The 25,508-nt window shown below is 47.9% G+C and overlaps 1 protein-coding gene across 20 annotated transcripts in view; it reads right to left on the reverse strand.

Annotated features, from left to right (window-relative positions):
- Nucleotides 1–25,508, reverse strand: part of LOC144364729 (mitotic spindle assembly checkpoint protein MAD1-like) — a 269,288-nt gene that overhangs the window by 91,630 nt on the left and 152,150 nt on the right. The gene's annotated exons all lie outside the window — the stretch shown is intronic.

Consider the following 25,508-nt stretch of genomic DNA (forward strand, 5'->3'; position numbering starts at 1 on the left):
CAAGCACTAACCAATGTGTTAAGGTTGTTGACCAAAACACAGAAAGATTAAACGTGCTGCTGAACATGTAGAAACCAGCCCCAATTCTGGGCCAAATCCCTTACCACCCCCCAGTAAACTCCACAGTCCAACCTCTTGCTGTCTGTCACAAGGAAGCTGCAGACCCCACTTTATGCCTTTCCACTAATGAATGCTTTGCACTGACCTGCCTGGTATTGAAGGCTTCTTCCTTTAGAATGTCAAGTGGCCTGATCTAGGGATGGTTTGGGGCTATGCCTTGTAGAAACTCTCCTGCTGCTATTTTGGGGGCTACTCCAACCATGGGTTCAGTAAGACAGAACAGCCTGTATCTATTAAAGCAAATAAATCAGTAATTAATAATCTACCCAAAAAGAAAACACCAGACCCACATGGTTTTCCTGATGAGTTCGACCAAATATTTAAGTGAGAAACGATACCAATTCACTATAATCTATTCAGAAAAGAGCAAACTATTCTGCATGATACTGTTAGGCAGATGCACAACAAGCACCTGTCAAAACCTACATAACTAACCAGGCACAGTGATGCACACTGTAATCCCAGCTACCTGGGAGGATGAGGCAGGAGGATCATCAGAGCCCAGGAGTTTGAGACTACCTCCTGGGCAACACAGTAAGATCCTGTCTTGTTAAAAAAAAAAAAAAAAAGATAAAAAAATGAACAAAGGAAAAGACACCAAAGAACTATATAACACAGAGTAAATGTTACTATAAACTATGGACTTTAGTTAGTAATAAGTTATCTATCAATACTAGTTCATCAATTGTAACAAATGTACCACAGTAACACAGGATGTTAATACTGACACAAGTGTAAAACTAAAATGAAGATAAATGGAAGTAAAAACAATATCTTTTCAAACCTCCAAACATGTGTGCACCATACCCTGAAGTAACAGCCTACAGTTCAGGTAAAGGTAAGCAGAATCAAGAGCTTTTAGGAGCCTGGCTCGTTGGGAAGAGATGGATGAGCTAACCTTTACCAGACTTTGATAAATAAAGAGTCTATCTTATAATCACCAGTGTAACTACTAAAAAACTATATAAAAGCTACATAGTTACCAAGATAATGAGGAGGACAAAATGTTAAGAAAAAAAATTTTTTTATTCTCCAAGACACAAAAAGAAAAGAAAAAGAACACTGACAAAAGCAACTATAAGAAGTATGATTTAAATGCAAATGTTTCATTACATTAAGGGTAACCAAAATAAATACTTCAACTAAAAAAAATTAAAGATTTTCAGACTGAAAAAAAACCACAAAATCTATCTTTACCATGTACATAAGAGAAACATTTATAATGAAACAATGAATAAAGTTTCAGAATGAAAGCTGAAAAAGCAAGAGGTGCAAATGATTTAAAAAACAGAAGCTGATAAATCCACAAAGGAGATTTAATGATTAAAAGAATCCATAAAGGATATTTCATAATAATAAAAGGCTAAATTCACCAGGAAGACAATGTTTTTCAATTTGTATGTGCCTAATAAAACAGCATCCAAACATACACTCAATAATTGGGAAAATTAAAAAGGGAAATAGGTAAACATACAATCATGATGGAAATTTCAATATAATTCTCTCAGGAACCATAAGAAAACTTTATAAAGGATAAAGAAAACTTGAATAGAACAATTAACAATGGGCACAGACATTTAGAGAATAGTGCACTCAACAAACACAGAATACATGTTATTTTTAAGTGTGCATGGGTAGTTTATAAAAATTGACTAATATTGGGGTCATAAGGTATAGCCCGGTAATTTTTTGAGGGGGGCAGGGATTGAATTCAGGGGCACTCAACCACTGACCCACATCTCCAACTTTATTTTGTATTTTATTCAGAGACAGGGTCTCACTGAGTTGCTTAGCACCTCACTTTGGCTGAGGTTGGCTTTGAACTTGTGATCCTCCTGCCTCAGCCTCCCAAGCTGCTGGGATTACAGGCATGCACCGTCGTACCAGCTAGCCTGATAATTTTTAAAGGACTGATGCCATTCAGTGTATAAACTGAGCACAAGGAAGCTAGAAATCAATAATAAGATAGCTTTTAAAAAATCACCAAATGGTTGGAAATTAAGAAATTTATTTCTGAGTAATCCATTGGTTGAGATAAAACCAGAATGGAAATGGATAAATATTTTGATCCACAGTTTGGATCTTACAAGTTTTCAAAGGCCCAAGTGTTGAAGGCTTGGTCACCAGCAGTGGTGCTTCTAGGAGGTAGTAGAATCTCAAGGAGATACAGCCCAATAGAAGGAAGTTAGGTCACTGGGGGTGCACCCTTGAGGGGACAGTGGAACCTCAGCCCCATCCTCAACCCCTCTTTTGTCTCTGGACCACAAGGTGAGAGTTCAGCTCCACCTCACTCTTTTGACATGACATGCTACTCCACCAGGGGCCCAAAGCCACAGGGCCCATTGATTATGAAGTGGAACCTCCAAAACTGTGAGACAAAATAAAACTAAGTTGAATATCTCAGGTATTCATTATAGTGAAGGAATACTGACTAACACTAGGAAAAAACACCATATTAAAACATAGAGTATGCAACTAAATTTATAACCTTAAATACATGTTAGAAGAAAGGATAAGAACAAATTATCTACATGTACAACTCGAAAAACTGGAACAATGACAAATGAAACCCAAAGACAGAAGGAAATAACATATAAGAGAAATTAATGTAATAGAACATATGCAAAAGAGAACCAATATAGCCCAAAGTGGATTAGTTCAAAAAAACTAATAAAATTGAAAAGCAACTGGTGATAGCAATCAAGAAAAATAAATAATAAGAGTAAGAAAGATGATATAACTATGCATCATATAAATATTTCAACATAAAATGAAAAACTTGACACAAGTAAACTTGAAAACTTCAGATAAAATGGACTATCTTAGAAAACGTAAAAGATTATCTGAAGTTTCAAAGCTATTAAAAATTAAACCCCAAATTTAAAATCTCCCCAATAAGAAAACCCCAGACCCAGAAGCCTTCTTTTATGCATTCTTTAAGAGAAAATAATACCATCCTTGGCAGGCCACTATGAGAGTTTCCAACTCCTCAGGCCTAAGAGACCATGACACCAAAGCCTGACAGGACAAGTGATAAAGATGAAACTCCCCAATGCTCACAGATATAAGATCCTCCGTTAACTCACCAGCAAACCAATGCAGCACTGCACACAAAGCACCATGCACAGACCCCACATGCTCATTCCTAGAATAGGTTTCTTGCAACATTTGAGAGTCACTTAATTTCAATTCTCACTAACAGAACAAAGAAGAAAAATCATATGATCATATCTTGATATCTGCAGAAAAAGCATTTGATTAAAATTCAATATCTATTTACAATGAAAACAACAAAACAACGCTCTTAGCCAATGAAAAATAGAGACTCCCCCAGTGATAGGACAGATTTCCTTTCTATACATATTATACACACCATGATCTCTAATGGTGAGTGTGACAGCTAAGCTGGCCTCTTGTGCTTCCCAGCTGCCACGAAGTGAGCAGCTCTGCTCCACCACACCCTCTCTGCCACCATGCTCTATCTCAGCATGGGCCCACAGCACAGAGTCAGCTAACCATAGCTGAAATCTCCAAAACCATGAGACAACATAAATCTTTCCTTAAGTTGATTTTCTCAGTTATTTTGTCACAATGATGAAAATCTGACTAACACATAGGGTGAGCATATAACACACCCTCGAATAGAGCAGCCACACTCTGGATACCAGATAGAAATCCATATGCACCTGCACGAGTGCAGAATGCTCACAGTGGCATTAGTCACAAGTGCTGGAAAATGCAGGAGGAAAAGATAAAGTGTGGTACACTCATGCCAACACAAACAAGACAACTGCACAGCCACTTAACTGTGAACAAAGAAGCCTAATACAAAATACTACATGCTGCATAAGTCCATTTAAAAGTGGATACCGCTAACGGTGGTGTTGAACCTGGGGGTGGCGGGAGTCACCAGGTGTGAGCAATGCTTTATTTTTTGGTCCTGGAGGGGACCTGAGATGCACTGACACCACAGCACACAACATGTACTCAGAAAATGTGTGTTGGATGCCAAAGGCAGCTGAAAAGAAACTTTAAAAAAAAAATAATAATCCATGATTTCTGAAACATGATGGCTACCCAGTCACATCTGCAGCCTACAGTAAGCCTGTTTGACCACCTGCCCAAGAGCCATGGTCCCAGAGCCTGAAGGACAGAGCACATGGCTCCACTTGAGCATGCCCATCCAGGGAGGGCTAAGGAGACACTGGAAGTGCAGGGCAGCACATGACCCCAGAATGCAAACATTTGAAACCAAGAGGTTTCTGGACAAGGAGTATAATCTAGAAAAATTAATCTAGAGGCTGTGATTACATGACATGAAGGAAAGAGACAAGGAAAGATGAAGCAGAAGAGAATACAGAATCCGAGGGCAGACAAGTGTGTCCCCCAGTTCAGCTGTGGCACTGGGGCCTGGCACAGGCACCACCTCCTGCCGAGTCCCAAGAACACTGGCTCGCTAGTGTAGGGCTTTCCAGCACACGGAATCTGGGAGGGATACATGGGAGCAAATAACAATTTGTACAACTGGTCCAAATTTCTTGCCAGAGATGTCTGTGTAAACCCAGTCTTGTCTGCACAGTCCTCCAAACAGAAGAGAGGGATACAGAAACATTAGACTTGGTAAGAGACAATGGCTCCTCCACACACCAACCATCTCATCAGAAGCTAAACAGCAGGCAGAGGGACAGTCCCCTGATGATGCAGGGTGGACACGGGTACAAACAACTCTGTGGTGACACAAGTGTTCAGAGCTGTCAAAGCTCATTAACTGCAGTTAATTGGGTAAGAACAGTTCCATTGATGATGGCTGACGAAGAGGATAATTTCAGCAGAATGCAATTCTATTAATTTCTGTAGAGTAACTTGAACAAAGTGCGAACAAAGTGTTACCAATGCATTTCTTGCTTCGCTTCTTTTATCAGTAGATAAGACTAATTTAGAATTAACACACCACTTGCTTAGACCAATTAGAGACTTTATATAAACAAGGTCTGGGCCAGCCTTGGTAGGGTGCATTCTGGAAGAGCTGGGTTTCCCACACGAGGCCGCTCAACCCTTTTAAAGTGGTGAACGCTGTCAACTGCGCTTGATGAAAATGTTTCTGAGACAAATCAGACATCACCCGGGTTGGGGAAGGTGAGAACTACGAGAAACTTTAGCCATGCCTAATGAACTGGTTCGTGGTAACAGGCATCATTCACTATGTTCTGAAAAACTGTCCTCAGAGATTGGTGGGGGAACAGCTGCAGGGCTCCTGGGTCACATTCTAGCCCTCTGTTGTGTCCACTGCCCTGCATCCACAATTGGCAACCTTGATAAATACTCAATGACACTCCCACCGTGCTCTAACACCTCCTTCTATTTTTATTACATTCCCTTAATTTCCTTAAGTCTCATTACAAGATGATCTTATCTGGCCAATAAGCCAAGTGTACTGAGGGCTGAGCTCCATTTGCTGGGTGACCAAACTCCAAAACACGTCAGTCAAGCAGTAAGCACACTCTCCTGTAGCTACACCTGCCCGACACAAGCACTCCCCTGAGGAAGCAGGAGGCCAACACGGCCACTCACCATGAGGGTCAAGGTCTTCTCCAGGCCCTGTTCCGCTCCCCTGCCCTCTACCTCGCCAGGCAACCCAGTGCAGAGAGCATTCGCCCCCAGCACGGTGAGTCACTGCTCACCTGCTCTGCCCTCCCACCACCCCGCCGCCTCCCGCGTTTAGCTGGAGGGGCAGAAGGATGAGCATGCTGCTCTGTGCTTCTCACCAGCAAGCCACAGTCTCGCAATTTCAACCTCCTGATAAAAAGCTCTACAACACCTATTGTAGGAAGGAGTGGGAATCAATTGAGATTTCCCGAAGCAATTTTAGTTAGACTTCACACTGCTCTATTACAAATTCCATTTCATTTATGTTAGTTGTATAATGTAGTCCCAGCACCCACCCTGAGCCAGCAGAGCGTTCCTAACAGCAGTTCCTCATCCCTGCATAGATGATGACATGGGTGCTACATTTGAGTTGGCGTTCTTGGAGCAACGAGAACAGCCAGGGAGGTGCCAAGGCCACCCTGAAGGGAAGCCTCACCAATGGCCCGGCTGCCTGTGTAGGGTCCTCAGGGGAAGGAAGACACAGCCCACACGTGGTCTGTGCAGTGTGTCCCCACCACAAAGGTAAGGAGAACACAGAATGTCAGCAGGAACCACAGGCCTAGGGTAGTGTTATTTAAGCACCATTTATTTGGCAGGACACAGAAAGAAGGGTTGGGGATAAGGCCCAATCTACTGAACAGAGTTGAAGCCCTGGCTCACAGTCAGCTCTACCAGCCTCGGACAGATGCTGTGGCCTCTCCAGGCCTGTTTCCACACCAGCAAGGCAGAGACTGGGCTGGCTGGACTGGGCCTACTCAGCTCAGTGTTGGAACACCACAATACTGAAATGGCTGCTTCATGGGGGGAACCACGGCTCACACCCCACCACTTTAGCATCACTCCCCTCACGTTCCACCTGCTGCACACCCAGCCCCCAGATCAGGGCCCAGGACATAACAAATGCTTAGTAAATACTGACTGGACTGAAAATGAACAAAACAATCAGTCAGTCAGGCTTCAGAACCACCTCAGAGGAAGTTATGTCCCCAGGGTCATCAAGAATCAGCTGCAGGGCCATATACTATGTGAGGCAGCAGCCATAGCTCTTAGTGTCACACTAAAAGGCCGGATGAACACCCTGATGGTAAAGGGCTTAACAAACCAAAGTCACATCCCAGCTCTAAGTGCAAACACCCACTGACTATGGGACAGCATACAGTTGCCTACAGGGCAACCGTAACCACTAAATCTGCACAAACTCCAGGTCTCAGGGGACACACAGCAAAACCATCTGCTCTGACCAACTGCAAGTGCTCATTCTCAAAAGAACAGGCACCCCAGTGAGGCCTGGGCCCACTGCCCCTGTCCAGCTCACAGCTCAGGGAGGGGATGCTTTGGCCTGACTTTCTTTGGCCTGTTGCTTATTGATGGGGCAAGAAATTAGCATGAGAAGGATTGTGCCCCCGTCACAGGACACAGCTGCTCTACCCTAAAATGGCTGAGTCTTTATTTAGAGAGAAAAACAAAATCCATCACAGAGAAGTGCAGGAAGGACAAGGTGACTCGTGCGTTCCTTGGTAAGAAAACCAGAGTCTCAGCCAGGCACAGTGGTGCAGGACTGCAATCCTAGCAGCTCTGGAGGCTGAAGCAGGAGGATCATGAGTCCAAGCCAGACTCAGAAACTTAGTGAGGCCCTAGGCAACTCAGTGGGACCCTGCCTTTAAATAAAATGTAAAAAGTGGCTGGGGCTGTGCTCGGTGGTTAAGCACCCCTGGGTTCAATCCCGGTACCCAAAACAACAACAAGACCCAGGGTCTCTGCTCAACTGCTGTGAAGTGTGGAGGCAGGTTCCAGAAGAACCATAGCAGCAATGAGAGCAAGAAGAGCTGGTGGTGCACACGCAAGCAGCCCCACCGCCTGCTCCGGCTGCCTGGCGTTGTGTAAAGACGCTGAAATAAAGGGGAGGTGGAGCAAGGGAAAACCAGGCTGGAAACACCCCACAGGAAGATCCGCCCACTGGATGGCTCAGGCCCAGACTCCTGCTGAGGAGGGCAGAAGGGCAGCTAAGAAGTCCACCTGGAGGAACCTAAGTCACACACTCCACCAGCAGAGAGCTCAGGTAGATTGTGAAAGAGCTGCTTCCAGGCCCCGGAAGGGATCTGCAGAACATCTCTACATTCTTTTACTGCTACAAACGGGGAAAGCAGCACTGCAAATCCAAGTTCAGGGGCCTCCTTCAGCTGGAAAATAGGGCATGCAAAGCTACAGACCCAGAACTGCCACCAACTCAAAGAGCAATAAACGCAGGATATGGCCTGGTCACTTAAAGAAGTCACAGACCAGAGCTTTCCATAAAGTCAAGGATCTGCCCCTTAGGTAACTACTATGTAAATCTGACTTTGCAGATACCTGATTTGCTTTTACCTGTAGTGACCCTGACCCTGCCTATTTGTAGACTTGCCTCCTCCTGCAGTGGGCTGGACACTGGAGATGGGAATCCAGCCACACACCTGCAAACATGCCTCCTGGACAAGCTCCTAAGACACAGTAAAAATCATGTTGCCCAAGATAAGAGTGGAATGAACGTGCAGGGACTTCTAGAGACTTCCACAACACAGCATGTGCTCCTAGAGTTACTGCTGTCACTGCCATCATGACATAACCACAATAAGTACAAGGAGTGACACGGACCCCTGCCTGGACTCTGGGAAGGAGTTGTGATGGAAGGAGGCGGTCAGAATCAATACATCAAGACTACTTAGTCTCCCTTAAAGTCATGGTGTCACTGTGGTGACAACCCCAAACAGTCCCTGGAAGGCCATGCTAGCTGCCAGGAGACAGTGAGAAACCAAGGCCCCTCCCAACCCTCACTTGGTGGCAACACATAAACTGGCCCCAATGCCAGCAACCAGAAAGAAAAAGGGTAACTGGTGGAACATCTGGCTAACTGAGGAAGCTACTTCTTCCCTGAGCACCTAAAAAAAGGGGTGCAGAGGGCAGAAAGAGTGCCATACCCACCACCAGGCAGAGCACGGCACTGAACAGTTAGCCACCTGTGGCAGGCACTATCACCCCCACCACCACCTGTATAAGCCAGATAACTGCAGTGCCACAGGGCAAAAGTCCCACATGGGCCCAGGTGTCACCTCAGGATCCGGGGACCAGGCCAGGTTGCGCGGCCCTTGTGCTGGCTGAAATCCTGGATCAGAGCCAAAAGAAAACAGGTGAATCTTCAACAGCTCTCAAGGCCATGGGCAACTCCAAGCACAGGAGAATATGAAGGAAAAGCAGCAACACATGCAGCAATGTGAAGCACCAGGTGTCCCAAAACTTCATCAAGAAATAAAAGCCAAGAGACAAACTGGGGGAAAGATATGCCACTAATATATAAAAAATCTCTTACAAATCAGTGAGAAAATCACTAATGCCTAAATAGAAAATTAGGGAGAAAAAAAGCAAACTTTCAACAGAAAAGATGATTGACAGAAAACACAGAGGAAAGATTCAATAAAACCTATTTTTCACCCACAATGGCAAGGGTACAATGCTGCGGAACACTAGGGCCACACACCACATCTGTGGGAGGGAGAAGCCACAGGTGCTATCCTGAAAACTAGGTTGGCGACCCTGGCCAAGTGTCCTGAAAGTGTTCACACCTTGAACTCAGCAATTCCACCCTAAAAACTGACTCAGAGCCAAGTCAAGGACATTGCTCATCACATTAGCAGGAGTATGAAAAAAATCAGAGGCAATCTAAGATTACATTACAAAAAAGCATTGTACAGCCACTGAAGACATAGGCCATGGGGTCCAAGAACATGTTAAGAACATGTGCCCGGGGGCTCCCGCTCCTGCGGGCATGACGCTAAGCACCCACCTGCCCAGAAACTACAGCTCCAAACCTAAAGAGCCTGAAGTGGGCACCTGGCTCCCTTCTAGGTGAAGAGCTTCTGGCCTTATGAGGGCACTTCTTCTCACATACAAACACTGTGTATCAGACTCTGCTAAGGTCACAGAAACACAGGCCATCGCCAAGGGTTCCCACAGCTCCGCACAACAAATCAAAGGTCTGAATCTACTGCTGTCCTCTGGGCAGCAGCCAGGTCCTAAAAGGAAGAGAGAGGAAGAACCATCCCCAAAGATACCTGTGGCCCAGAGGTGTCTCCGTCCCCATTCCCAAGACAGAAGTTCCTAGTAGAAGGCATTATAGACAGAGCAGCTGTCTCCACAGATGTGCAGGAAGAAACACACAACCCCACTGATGCCTGGAGCCCAAACTCATGTAGGAAGTGGCAACATGAATCCAGAAACATGAGAGCCAAGACCTCTCAGGATGGGGACCAATCTGGTTGAAGGCCACTCAAAGGATACAGCCCGGTCCATACATCCCTCACTCATATATGCCCCTGCTCCATGGCAGCCCACAGACACAGCCTTGAAGGTGCCCAGCAAACGTGAACCAGGCTGTGCATGCAGCAGACAGCTCCTCTCAGAGCCTCTGACAGACAGAAGCCACACCCGTTCTTTCCCATGGCAATAATTTTAATTTTCAGAACAGTTTGAGATTTGCAAATGAATGGAAAGACCATAGGCTCCGCACACTTCCACACCCAGCTCCCCTGTGACCATCATCTCACCCAGGAGACACATGCACTGGGGTGATGTCCTTTCTCCAGCCTCCATCCGCGACACCATATTACACTGTCCTGTGCCTTTTGGTTCCTTCTTGTTTTGGCCAATCCTCACACTTTCCTCTGTTCTTAATGACCCTGATGACATTGAGGACAGTTGGGCATCAGGCAAAACGTCCCATTCCTGGGACTCATCCTGTACTTTGCTCATGGTAAGACTGGGTCTATGGATTACCAGGAGGAAGGTCACAAAAGCAAGTGCAGTGGTCCTCACGCCACATCAAGGCTCATATTGTCAGCATGACAATCAGGCCCACCACCTGGCTGAGGTGGCATCAGCTAACCCTCTTTTTCCATCACCACACACAGCCCACACCGCAGGAGAGGGTAGCTGCTCCCCTGCTCGAGGGTGTGTAGCCACACAACTACTCAGAGTTCTCCAGGACAGGAGGCCCTTCTCTCTCCTGAACTTGCTGTCTCATGCTCTGACTCCTATCAGCATGGTCTTGCGGATCAGGGTCTTAGATGTGGACTGATAACCCAACATGGCTTCGAATCCTACCTCTAGTGGCTCCAGTACTGGCCACTGGTGGCTTGTTCAGGTGGCTCCTGTGCACTGTGACATGCCCCAGTTTGCTTGCACAATTGTTGGTGTGTTTTTGGTTTTTCTGGCACTACACAAATTCCAGGTCACCTGAACATTTCCTACTCCAGTCTTAGTATCAGTCACATCTCAAAGGATCCTTGATTACTCTCCTGGAGAACCATTTAGAGAAAGCACAATCTAGGAGCTGGCAGTTCTTGTAGCCACTGGGGAGTCTGCATACAGGCCCTCTCGGCTGACAGCAAGGGGTGTGTGTGTAGACAAACTCATGTACTGATGTTACTTATAAATATTTCTATGTCTATCCCACTGTGACTACAGAAATCTAAACATCAGTTCACAGGATGCCTCCAAGTTCAACCCAGGACCTCACAGGTCACCCTGGCCTCCCCACCCTGCTGCTGGGCTCCACCAGGGTGAACCCCAGCTTCTAACACCTGCTGTTCGCATGCTGAATTATTCAATTCTAGCACAAGTGCACAGGAGCTTCCTATGAGGTAGCCTGTGCTCCCGGGAGCTTTATCACCAGAGCACAGCACTCGGGAGCAGCACTGCCTGTCATAGCCTCAGAGACTGCACTCGTCCCTCATGGGGGCACTCCCCACCCCCACCCCAGTGCCACACCTCAATGGCTGCTGTCTTGTTTGCAGAGCAGAGCACTGTATGTGCCCCTGCTTAGGACACATCATGTTTTATCTATGGCCCACAAAATTAACAGACTTCAGGTCACTTTAAAAGGCACAAGGGCAGTAAAGCAGTGTGTGTCAACAGAAGAGTACGAACAAGAGCGGTGATGGCTGGTACTTGAGCGCTCGCCAGGGGCCAGGGACTATTCAAGTACCTTATGAGTATCGACAAGATCTATCATCACAAAACCCTGTAGAAAAGTACTGTCTGTCCAGGTGCAGTGGCCATAGCTGTATTCTCACAGACACATGAGACTGAGGCAGGGGACTGCTAGCTTGAGGCCAGGCTGGGCAATTTAGCAAGACCCTGTCTTAAAATAAAGAATTAAAAGCCTAGGGATATAGCTCAGTGGAACAGCACCCCTGGATTTGAAAGGAAGGGAGGGAGGGAAATAGGGAGGGAAGAATTAGAAGGGAAGGGAAGAGAAAAGAAAAGAAGAGGGGGAAGGGGAAGAGAGGGAAGTGCCGTTCTGATTCCATACAGTCAAGACAGGGAAACTGAGGTATGACAGGACACTTGGGCATGGTCAAAGTACTCTTAACAATCACCTTGTCCTTCTCCTTAGGGTGGTAACCAGTCAAAATGCAGCTGTGATGATTTGTAGCTTCTACGGCAGGTCACAGATTTGGACTGAAGCCTCCTAGCAGGCAGGATGAAAAGAGAAATGTGGCTGGTGACCAAGTCAATGAACAGCAACACAGGTCAGTTGAACAGGAAAGAACAATTCTTTAGGACAAGAAATCTGGACTGCAATTCTTCCTAGGACCTCCAGGGTTGTTGTGATGCAGCAAATATAGCCTTCACAGTGTCTTTACAGTAGATGAATCAAGTTATAGGCTGTTTCTTAAAAAATCCTCAGCACATATTAACATCATCCACCAAAAGCAATTCTGTTGTTGTAAACCTGAGGTGTGGAGCCTGGGAAGGATGGTGGGCAACAGCATGCTGCAGAGCAGCCGGCCCAGAGGGTCATGCTTGACCAGGGATGGTCTCAGAAGTTCTGCAGTTAGAGGGACCTTTGTCATCACCCCTCCCTGAACACTGCTGGACATGCTGATACACACTCCTGACAGGTGCCTATGGTGGTCAGTTAAAGCACTGTGTGGACCAAGCCCATGGGGAAGTGACAGAGAAAGTCAATGCTGCTAATCTGGATGAAAAGACAATGTCCTCTGCTCTACACCAGCAGAATGACACAACACAGTTTATTCTCATGGCAGCTGTTGGTCACTCGGTAAACTTATTATCCTAACAGCATCACAGGCTCATACACTACTATAGACAACAGCACAGAGATCATACTTATCCTTTACCCAGAATCCCGAATGGTGATGTCACTCTCAACAACAGCAGGACACGACAAGGACAGTAACAGTCAAGATACAACACTCCACCACAGAGCTGATGGGTCTGATCCTTGAGGGTCATGCCCCCTCCAACCAATATCCACACCCTTCCTAGAACTTCAGTAATGTCATGTGAAAAGGATCATGAGGTATTCGACCTTTAGGGCCTGGGCATTCCACTAGACTTGAGGGCCCAGACACCCATTCGAGCCGAGTGCACCTATAGTTTATCCCTTGATGCTACCGAGTACTGCCCCAGCATAAAGATGCTCACCTGCACCTTTGGAGGACAGCTGAGTTATTTCCAGTCCTGGGCTATTATGCACATGTAAAGAGCTAGGAATATTCCTGTGTAGGTTTTATAGAAACACATTCTTTCTCAGAAATAAAGGCCTAGCAAAGCAACTGCTGAGTCAGATGGTGACTGAATTTAGTTTGGGGTAAACTGTAAACTTTTCCAGAGTGGCTGCACCCCTTTGCATCTCCAGCAATAGACAAGAGATCCAGTTCCCCACATCCTTGCTAGCATTTGGTGGTGTCACTACATTTACTGCAAGATGTCTGACAGGGGTACGGTAACACCTCCCTGTGGTTTTCCTTCGCATTCAACAACGGCTAATGATGCCGAACGCCATTCCAAGAGCTGACTTGTCATCTAGAAACGTTCTCTGCTAAAAATGTCTGCAGATGTCTTGTGCTGGTTTTCTAATTAGGTTCTGTTTTTGTTTTTACTATCAAGTTTTTGAGAGTTCTTTATATATTATAGATAAGAGTTTTGTCTGACATGTGGCTTGCAAATATTTTCTCTAATTCCAAAACTCATCATGTCATCTCTGAACAGGGTCTTTCACAGAGCAAAAGTTTTTAATTTTGGTGAAATTGATTTGTCAATGTTCACATTATAGACCATGCTTTTGGTGTCAAGTATAGGGACTCTGTAGAATGTAATACTTACTCCTATTTCTCAATGAAAGGTTTATCATTAGATGCTTCACACTTCAATCACAAGAGTAAGACATGAGGGTTAGATACATGGGTAGTTTTTTTGCCCAACGAGGATCAATTGCTCCAAGCACTAATAATTGAAAAATCTACCTTTTCCCACCAAATTGCTTTTGCACTTCCTCAAAAATCATCTGACTCGAAATAAGCAGAAGAAAGGAAAGAGTAAAGATTAGATAAGAAATAAATGTGAAATAGAGAAGAGGAAAGAAAATCAACCTAGCCACAAACTGGTCTTGAGAAAAGATAGGTAAAAATTATTGACAAGAACCATTAGCTAGAGCAATCAACGGGCAAGAAAGGAGATTTGGACAATTGAAATAAAAAAAGAGAGAGGAGACACTATTACAGACTTCACAGAATTAAGGAGGATTATAAAGGAATACCATGAATAACTGGATGCTAAAGACCAGATAACCAGGGGCTGGGGTTGTGGCTCAGTGGTAGAGCATTCGTCTAGCATGTGCAAGGCCCTGGGTTCGATCCTCAGCACCACATAAAAATAAATAAACAAAATAAAGGTATTATCTCCAACTACTTCTAAAAAATAAATATTTAAAAAAAAGACAAGATAACCAAGGCAAAGGCACAAATGACTAAAGACACACAAGGTTCCAAAACTGACTCAAGAAAAACTGTAACTCTGAACAAACAAAAACAGCAGGTAGAGCCTGAGCAAGGAACTAGATGCTTCCAGGCACCTCCGAGGACAATCAGTCCCATATGCCAGTCTTGCTGCTGCTCCCACCAGCACATTAGAGCTTCTCCCCGGCCTTGTGCTTTGTTCCCTTCCTCCAGTGCATGCTCTTTGCTGTGTCTCCAGTCCCCTGCTTCCTTCCTCTGTTCCCCTTATTCCACTACTGACCTCTTCCTTTAAGTCTGCATTTCAGTTTTTTATAGAAAACTTTCACCTTGGAGCTCTCTCTGTCTGAGCTTCTGGCCTTTCAGACCTGTTTCCTCAGCTCCAGATCTGAAATGTAAGAGGAAAACTCACCACATGTTCCCCCAAGGTCCCTGGACTCCACCTGCCAGAGGATATTCATGTTTGTTTTTTCAATAGGGTCCAGGGTTTTTACTTGTACTTCAGAAATGCTACAAGGAAAAATATGTCTACTACTCCTTCTTGCAAACAGAAGCATTCGCTGTTCTTTAAAACAGTTCCCTCAGCATATAGTGCTAAGTGTGGCCTGCTGCTTGGATGCTGCCCTAGGAGGCTTGGTTCCAGCCACACCATCTAGCAGTGCTCATGGCTGGGGACCACAGAAGACGTGGCATGTGACAACTTGGTCTAAAGCCCAGCACAGAGACAAACCCAGCCCTGAGGGCTTTCCAAGGCCCAGGATACAAGTCAGCCCCCTCTGTGTTCCTATATGAAAAAATTCAGAACTCAAGAGAATGTGCCCTTTGTTCTCGCCAACACCGGAGGACAAGCCCCTGTCCCAGTCTGCCTTCTTAGAACACTAACTTAAAAAAAGGGAAAAAGAGTTTATAATTGTGCCTCCTTCCTTCATCTACTGAGGTATGTTTGTTTGTATGTACCTGGGCTCAGAGCATTTCTTTGTAGTGCCACAGTGGGAAGATAGGTCTGTCCCCCAACCTGGGTGTAGGGTGGGAGCCCACCTTCTGTAGCTGCCAGTGGGCAGGCACAGCCTCACTGCATTCACGGTGATGACCCTACCTGCTCTTGTACATTATCCCTTCCCTTACTCCAACTGGGCACCAAGTCCCTCAGCTTCCCTTTAAAAGGGCAGTCACCTCTGCACAAATCGAAATAAAGCAGAGTCCTTTTCCCCACTGTCAGCAGCGACTGAATAAAACCTGTTTTCACCACTGGAACCAACACCCGGCTGCGCATTCCTTTGACATGCTTCACAAGTGACACCCCATGCATGTTGAATGAACCCAGCTGAGGAAGCGCTTTGAAGACACAGAATGGAGCGACAGGTCACTATACCCTCTGCCTGCAGAGAGTAGAGGACTCCATCAAGACAGGGGTTACTTCCAAGTTCCAAAGTGCCAAGAAACAACAAGGTGGGCCACAGTGGGAGGGGATGCTCAACCAAACCCACTCCAGTATCTACCTGCTCTGCGGAGCTGCCATCAAAGCTCCCCACACGTGCCAGCTCTGCCCAGGGAGGCAAAGCCGAGCTGCATCTCCACCAGCAAAGGACAGGGAGAACATGTCCCCAGAACAGCACCAAGGGACTGTCTATTATTAAGAAAGAGAAGACAGGCAAGTGAGCAAGGCACCTGATGCCCACTGCCCACTTCCCCATGCCCCCCACACCCCTATGTCATGGCTTCTGAACTCTTGCAGCCAAAGTATATCCCACAATGGCACCAACATTCATTTATTCATTCAACCAACACGTGGTGAGCCCCAGCACACACACCTTCTCCACATTAGGATGCTCTGTGAATCCAGAAAGGGTCCTCTGAGCCAGAGGACACAGCCACAGCTGACCCACAACTGATAGCTTCCTTCACCAAGGAAGATGGCTTCTGGGAAAGACAGTCCTGAACTTGGAAAATCTGTTCCTCCTCTATGCATCGTCTTATTTACAAAATTGCTTATGCGAAGATACTGCCATGCATAATGCATTCAATTACACAGTGTAAGATGTAGCCCTAATGGAGGAAACTCAAGTCAGTCACATAGACGCATCGGGAACATGGGGGAGAAAGGTTGTGCAGCTGACTTCCAGGCGGGTTTGGAACACCCTCTCCCTCCACAGGGACACAGTGTAAACATATACAGCAGCTCTCATCTCCTTTCCCACTATTTTCTGGCACAGTGATGGGCCTGGAGCTGACACCTTCCTTGGCCTCAGTGGCAGGGCTGCATTAGCATGTAAATAGCTGACAGATACAAGAAAATGAAAGCAAGGAAGAGCTCCTTAATTAACTTCAATCCTCTGAAAATCCAGGCAGCAATCTGTTCTGAAGCCTGATCTCCTCAGAAGGCTGGCAGCTTGGCCAGGACTGAGGGGCCACAATGGCCAATGGGCTGGGACGGACACTGTGGAATCTGGGGAGGCCCTGGCGCAAGGTATGGGGGTACACACTTGCTGGGCACTGACTCTTGTCACTCCAAATCCCTACAGACAAGCCCTGCAAGATTCTAAAGGTAGCCAGCACTGCCCAGGCCTTGGGTCAGACCCCTGGGAGCTCTAAGGTCAGTGCTTCTGCCCCCTGCCTGAGCTACGGCACCAGCACTGCCCAGGACAGCAGCAGGCCAAGGTGTCTGTCCTGAAAGATGACAGCCCACCTCATCCTGCAGACAGCAAAGCAGAATTGCAAGTGGGAGCTCAGAAAAAACCTGAGCACAGCGAGGGTGGAGCCCAGCAATGTGAGCTCACAGGCAAGGAGCTGGTACAGGGCCACTGAGACGGGCACAGGTAGCAGTCCAGCAATGGCAGCAGAAGCCTGACCAAAGAGAAGGGCAGGAAGGGCGACAAGGGAGAGCAACGGAGCAGAAGAGCTGCCCAAATCTAGCCAACACCCCGAGAGGGGCAGAGGCTGTCTGGAAAAACACTGCAGCACATGCCCACCAGGGTAGCTCTGCTCCCAGGGGGACACCTGTTGGAGCATCATTAATCTGCAGTACCCAGAGGAGGTGTGTCCGCAGCCCCCAATGACAAAGCTGTAGAACAGCAAGGCCTCCTGCAGCAGTGACACAGAGCCAGGACTAAACAGACACACTTGGTTCCTGAGGGATGCTCTCAACCACTGACACACCCCAGGGCTGGCCATGTGGGGCGAGAGATGCCCAAGTCATCAGCACAGACAAGAAGAAAATGGGTGCCACAAACATGGTGGAAGCTGTCTCTCAACACAGCACTGCATCCCCAAGGGGGCAGAGCAATGTCAGATCACCAGCTTAGCAGCTTCAGAGCAGCTGAAGCCTGGGTCCAACAATGTGAAAAGCCACTGGGTCCTCTGGGCAGACTGCTCCCTCCTCCTGAGCACTGAGAAGCTGCATGGTGCAAACTTCTTCTGTTCAGCTGTGCTGGGCTCAGTAAGGATGAAAAGAGGCAAATCCAGGAAAAGAAGTCACCTGCTTCAGCACAAGAGGAAGAGGCCAGCAGCACAGGCTGGCCACAGGCACGAACCTGCCAAGTGCAGACACTGACCCAGAATGGGAAGGGATGACACCTTCCATGGGAATCGAGCATCCTTCGCAAAGGAGCTACTGCCTTTAGGAGCTGACAAGGACATGGATGGCTGCACCAACCTGACCCAAGTCCCAGACACTTTCTTCTCCTGTAGAGGTACATAAGTCCAGGCTGTGAATCTCTGCACCTGCCCAATCACAGACCAGAGCACCAGGCTACAGGCTCCAAGCTGTGCCATGAGATCATCACCCCTATCCTCAAGGTCATTGCTTGAAAAAAGGACACCCCCTGCAGTCCCTAGCACACTCCTATACATGCTTCTCATGTCGGCCCAGGGTTTTGGATTTATATAATGCTGTCCCTCTTGGGAGTGCACAGGGGCTAAATGAGGCTGGCTTCTACAAGAATAAATCACGCTTCTGTAACCAGAAATATTTCTTTAACCAGAGGTTAATAAAAATCACCAGCGAAGGCTAACCAGTGGATCTAATTTATTTAGAGACTTTCATAAGACTGTGGATAAAGCCCTTTATGAAAGCTTATTACTGCGCCTGAGGAAGCCACAGAAAAGTGACAGTCACTTAGTGGGATTTGCAGGCCCTAGAGCAAAGTGAAAAATTCAACAGACCCCCTTGATGGGAGGGAAGGGGGAAAGCAAACAGCAGCCAATCTGTCACCTAACGAGCCCAGCCTTGGGCAGACGCCCCTGACCAGATCCTGGAGGCATCAGCCACAGGCCTGCCCCTGAGCACAAGACAAGACCAAGTAATAATGAAGTCCATGTCTTCCTGAGGACCCCAAAGAGGCCAAGCCATCTCCAGAGAGTTGGTAACAGTCCCCTTTTCACCTGGTACACCACAGCTGTAGTTCATGCTTCTGCCCTATTACAGAAAAGAGGTCAAGGCCCTGAAAGGAAAGCATTCCCTTGGGAAGACCAGCTGAGTACTGGGACCCAGCACATCTTGGGAGTGTAGGGGGGGGGGTCCCAGGGCCTAGAACCAGCCTTACCCTGGGATACCAGCAGTCCACTGGCAGGCACTGCCCCCAGTGGGGCTAGTATCCACCTGCCTGCTCACCCTCCCTTCCCAGGCCAGCATGCAGCAGTGTCCCAGGCTGCCCTCAACTGAAAGGGCAACCAGCCAGGAAGGCTGAAGACAAGAATGCAAGATTACCATCTCACCCGCAGAACAGCTGGCTGGAGCCAGGAAACCAGGGTCCTCCTCCTGGTCAGAAGAAAGTGTGCTCACCCATATACCAGACATGCACCACCACCTCCCTGGCCAGACACAGATGATTGTGGGAAAAGAAATACTACAAACACATTGGAAACTTTTACTCTTAAAGGACTGATGAGCTTTGGAAGAGGAAAGTGCAGAAACTGTCCACGTTCATCTTATCTTTGCTATTTCCCAGAAACTGAGTCCTAGACACAGAGAGCACCTACACAGGTTATTGGAATGCCTTCCAGAGCCACCCACCCCATGCATGTGCAAGTGAGGCTAGACAACATAAGCTCAGACTTCAGAGAAAAAGTTATGCAGTGATGTGTCAGTCAAGCAAGAAGCAAGTGCTCCTGGACCATGGACCCAAATCCCACCCCCAACAAAGAGGAGGCAGGGCCCTTGACTCACAGTAACTCCTCACAGATTCTCTGAGCATCTTTGGCCTCTGGATCCCGTCTCTGGTTTAAAACAGCAACAACACTCCAGTCTCATCCTAAACCACTTGAGAAGTGTAACCACATACACCAGGCCAGGTCACACCTGCTGTCCACACCTAGAGGACACACCCAACTCTCAGACACATAGGAGGCTCAGGGCTCTATGGACAAGCAGGACCCCAGGGGTAGTCCATTCCAAGAAGACCTTCCACACTGCACCCCCCCTCCCAGGCAAGCAGACCTCAGGCTTTGCAGGTAGCATCATTTCCAAGTTCTCTTCCATTCTCCCAACAGGGCCATAAGCTCCCCTAAGGCAAGCTCATCCAGGACAGAGACCCACAGGTGCCATCAGGTATAGACTGACAGCCGTCCCTGTAACAATGCTGTAAGCCACAGATACAATTCTAGAGCACATGGCGATACTCTGGCCTAGCAGGACTTTCTCTCTTCCTCAGGGGCAGTCTGGTGCTTTGTGGGTAAAGTTAACCAAAGGAACATCAACTCCAAACTGCATCTGGGCTTGTGACTTGTTTTCCGCTTGATGATAGATGCTATTTAATACCCTCCTATTGGAGCATCCTGGGTCTGTAAATACTGATCCTGTTTTATTGCTATTTAATCACTATTACAATGGTGAGGGCTGGTCCTCCTCTATTGGGCTTAATGGTCCATGAGAGTCTCACGGGAAAAGCAGCCAAACTGCATAAAACAATTGGCTTTCCTTAGTGAACATACATATGGACAGTGCACACATGTGCACACTGATGCACATTCACACATGCATGTTCTCACATACGTGCACAAACAAGCAGTCTCACACACCCAACTCTGGGGCACAAGAGGGCAGTGACATGGTGGAAGGCATTATGGGGAGGAAGGAGCTGCCACCTGAAGCCAGACACAGCTGACTGGGAGCCACCACACGTGGGGCATGCCACTCCTCAACCTGGCCACCACAGATTCCTCCTCCATAAATATGGGAGTCTGCAAATTCTAGTTGGGGTTTTGTATTTTGTTGTTGTTTGGGGGGAGGGGTACGAGGGATTGAAGCCAGGGGTGTTCTACCACTGAGCTACATCATAGTCCTTTTCATTTTGAGACAGGGTCTTGCTAAGTTGCTGAGGCTGGCCTACAACTTTGCTATCCTCCTGCCTCAGCCTCCCGAGTAACTGGGATCACAGGTATACCCCACAGTGCCTGGCTCTACTTATATTTTCAAAATAATTTTAAGCAGAATTATTATATCCAAGTTAACGAAAATAAGTTAATTTGATGAAGAGCAGTACTGTGACTTCTCTGGTTGGGGTCATAGCACATGGCAGACCAGAATCTGTGGCAAGAGAATCCTCCCTAGAAATGCAAATCCATGTCACAGAAATCCCGGTGACTAGAAGCCAGTTATGAGCCAGTCATGGGGTCCTGGAACCTCCCTCATTCTCCTGGAGGCAGAGGCAGACAAAGCTCTGCCTCCAGGAGACAGGTTGGAGCCTGTGGCGCCCCCTGAAGTCAGAGACTTGGCCAGTCAGTGGGCGTGAGGACTGCTCCTGACAGTGAGCACAGGGACCTCCTCACAACACAGACACAGGGGCCCTCATAGGATTCTTGGGTGTCAGTGCACTGGTCACTCAATGCGGTGCTGAGGAATAGCCACCCAGTGCTCACCTGGGCATCAGCAGGCTAAGGGCAGATATACATGAGCCTGGGACAGCAGGGGAGGCTGGGTGGCATCTTTAACAACTTTAAAACAGTCTCCAAGAGGAGCCTGGCTGCTGTTCAAACACCACCACGACACTGTGGCTATTTTTGGAAATAAGACTCCAGAGGCTGCCTTGGCAGGGAACTATGCCTTTGAGCACGACCATCCATTTTCACCTGCAGCCAGCCGCCTTTCCTTTCAGGATCAAGGTTATTCAAAGATTTGGATTTCTTCAAAATTGTGTTAAAAAGGGAATAGGTCTTCACCGAAGACGAGAGGAGATTTGACAGCATGAGCAAGGGCAATGCCCAGCTGATGCAAGCCAGAATGTCAGGGCCAAGGATTCCAAGTCCAGTCCTCCCTATACCTCCCATTCACACTCCTCTGGCCATGGAGGCCCTGTGTCCCTCTGAGGCCAGGCCCTGCTGCTCTATGAGCCTCAGTCTCTTTTGTAAGATGAGAGTCCCAGGCTTGGGAATTCAAGAGCACTGTCCTGTTTAAGACTAGGATTCTTAACCACCACCAAGCAGTGCTGTGGACGCTGGAGGCGAAGGGTTCTTCAGGCCCAGGTGGTGATGGGGCAAGGGTGGCATATTTTGGGCTCAGGCTCTAAGATAGAGCACACAGCTCCACAAACAAGATTTATAATGTGTGGATGGAGTACTTTAGAAATTCATAACTAGTACAGAAAAGTCCACGAACGAAGTACTAAAAATGCTCATGAAGACTGCCAAGACTTACCTCACCTATCACACCAGCCCCATCCCAGGGCCCAAGGGAACCTCAGAACCACAGATGACTCACACAGTGGAGTGTCCTGGATGGATCATCAGCAGGGTGGCGTCGCCTCCTCCTGCACCCAAAGCATCACATACTAACTCCCCTGGAGAAACTTTCTGAGGAGGACCGAAGGACCAGTGTCCTTGGGAATAGCAGCACACCAGCATGCAGGAAGCAGAACAAGGGGGAAAGACACCATCCTGCAGGCTCAACGCCCCCCAGCACGCGTACCATGAGCACAAGCCACAGGAGGCCCTAAGGGCTACGATGCTCACTCCAGATGTATCAGCTGACCCCAGAGAAAGACAAACAAGTCGGGACAGCCAGGGACAGGGCACCCTATTCTCCATCCACCCACCTCCCTCATCCACCAAAGACAGCCACATATTCAATTTTGTTGTTGGGAAAGTTAAAAGCCAATGACTGGGTCTAGAGCTACGGTTCAGTGGTAGAGCACTTGCCTGGCATGTGTGAGGCACTGGGTTCGATTCTCAGCACCACATATAAATAAAATAAAGGTCCTTTGACAACTAAACAATACTAAAAAAAAAAAAAAGACAATGACCACCATTTTCCAAGTTGCTAATTATAACACATGACATCAAAACAAGAAACATCTGTATCTGCTACCTGCTATCTGCAAGAACCTTCAGATGTCCCCACATCCCATCAGATGGCAGCCACAAGGGCACCTGTCCCAGGAGCCAGGGTAGTGCCTCCATGCCCTTGCACAGCTACTGGGCACGGCAAAAGCAATGTTGGCACTTAGGGCGAAGTGAGCAGGGCTGAGCAGGGCCTGCAGACCTTACTGCTAGGTAGGGCTGCTCCCTGACCCTGTGTGACCTCAGGTAGGTTGTCCTCTCTGCGCCTCAGCTCCTTTCCCTGTCAGATGAAGGAGCCCAACAATTCCCAGAGATTTACTGAGTGCTATGACATTTAAGGCGCTGTGCCCACTGGACAAGACAGGAATGAACCCTACCTCATGGGGGACAATGACCAGAAAAGAAGACAAGCCAGGTGAGCCAGAGCTGGGGAGGGTGAGGGCAGTACTAGAGGAGGAGGGAAATATAGGCAAAGGCCCTGAGGCACGTGGCACCAGGAGAGTGAGTAAGAGACATTCCCGCCCCCACCCACCACCGCTTCCTTCCCTCACAGCCTTGTCCAACCAGGGAAGGAGAAGACATAGATTGTAGGACACCCCAAGCAGATGGTGTAGGGGTGGGATGGCTCCAGGGTATAAAGCACCACCCCCCAGATCCAGGGACACCCACAGGCCAGGGGGCTGGAGATCAGGGACCCACACTGTGGTCTGTGCAATGGGCATATGATGGTTCCTGTGACTAAGCTCTTCAAGTTTAACTCACTACCTTGAGAAGTGGGCATGGGCCATCACTCACAGCAAAATAAAATGGGTCCTATATAAATAGGGTCTCCCTTGGAAAGCCACCTGATAAAGCTGCCAATCTATGCTGAGACCCAGTGGGAAGGTCTCATCTCAGTACAGCCATCTAGGAAACACAGAGAAGAAAAAAAGAATTGAGGTTCCTGACAACACACCTCTAAGAATGCTGGGGACCAAGAGAGAGGGGTGGCAGCTGTGGGATCCACTACTGCTCACACCAAATCTCCTCAGAGGGCCCAGCAGTCCACAGCCTTGCCCAGGACAGCCCAGGCCCTGCTGTGGAGAGGCAGGCCAGGCCAGGCCTTTTCTGAGTGAATAAAGCTGGGCTCATCGGATCTGGCAGAAGGCAGCCTGCAAACTCTGCCACCCTGGGTCACAGGTAGGCCTCTGGGGACAGCAGCCTAGCATCAGCATGGCCGCACAAGCAGGAAGCTCAAGGTGGCCTTGCTTCTACTGCTCCACTCCAGCCCTCCTGAAACTGCAGGAGCAGCCTGCGGCCACCTCTCACCACATGCCCACAATCCAACGCTATCTTAATAACCATCTTCCAATTGGAGAGGGATAAAAGGCATTTTGTTTTTATTTCACTTTATTTCATAAAATTGCTTTTCTCCCTGGAAATTTTTTTCCTGCCATGACCCAGTTCCAGCTGCCCTCCTGGTGGGACAATGCACTGATATGGTGACAAGGCTGGCTTTCTAGTACCTGCAAATGGCACTTTTCCATAGCTCAACAATCTCTTTCCTCATGGATGCTCGGAATGGCAGCCAAGAAAGACCCAAGCGGGAGCTCTCTAGGCCTCACAGCACAGAGGGACCTGCTGCAGAAACAGAAGGACTACATGACAAGCACAGCAAGCTGAACCAGGGACCGTGGCTGAGGACCTACAGCCTCCTCCAGGCAGTTCACCAACATCAGGCAGAGGCAGGAGAAGGTGTCTTCTAAGAAGCAAGCAGGTCTGGGTCTGAACTTTGCAGGCAGCCTTTACCTCTTATCCTGCCTGGCTATTCAGGGGCAGGTACTCTGGGATGTGCCTTGTTCTGCCACAAGGACTCCAAGATCCAAACCCACCAAGGAGCAAAGCTCAGCCCAGATCAAATGCCAGAGATGGCCAAACAGCATATTAAGACCTGGGGACAATACCAAGTCACACTCCTGGTGCAGGCACAGAACTCAGTCACAAAGGTGAGGAGGAGGGAGCAGGCGCAGCATAGCTGCATCTGGCAAATGGTATGCAATGAATCGATGGTTTAAAGAAAGCAGTATGTGAAAGAGAGACACACAGGAGGGAGGTGAGAAGAGGTGGAGGCCACGGCACCAGGGTAGGTGTGAGCAAGTGCCAGAGCCAGATGTGCACAGGTGAGAAGGGACAGCTATGGCACACTCCTAGTGGGTCAATGACATGCCAAGCCAGCCAGTCGCACCAGGTGCCTCTAGCAGAAAGCCACATTTTGGACAGTCTGTCTTGGCCAGAGTATAATCCCAGGATGGTCATTCACACGGTCGGTCTCTGTCCACCTCTTAGAAGGACAAGATATCTGCTACTTAATACTGGGCCACAGACCAACACAGGGATACTCATAGGACTACAGATCCCACCTTAGAATACTAAGTCAACCTGTGCATCTTAAGATTCCCATGGCCCTTGTATGTTCTGATCTGTGCCCTAAATGACCTGTGTCCCCAGCCAAGAGTGCAGCCCAGAGTGCAGACTCTAAAGTACAGATCACTGGGAACCTTGATCAGTAGCCCTGTGGATGGCTTACCCTTCTGGACAGGTCACGACACTTTGCATGCTGCCAGGACCGCAGTGTCTCTCCAACATCAGCTCTCACGTTCCCACCACTCAGAAAATTTCCAACATAGGCTGCACCAGTAA

Source organism: Ictidomys tridecemlineatus (genome assembly GCF_052094955.1).
Source record: "Ictidomys tridecemlineatus isolate mIctTri1 chromosome 12 unlocalized genomic scaffold, mIctTri1.hap1 SUPER_12_unloc_8, whole genome shotgun sequence".
Classification (NCBI taxonomy): domain Eukaryota; kingdom Metazoa; phylum Chordata; class Mammalia; order Rodentia; family Sciuridae; genus Ictidomys; species Ictidomys tridecemlineatus.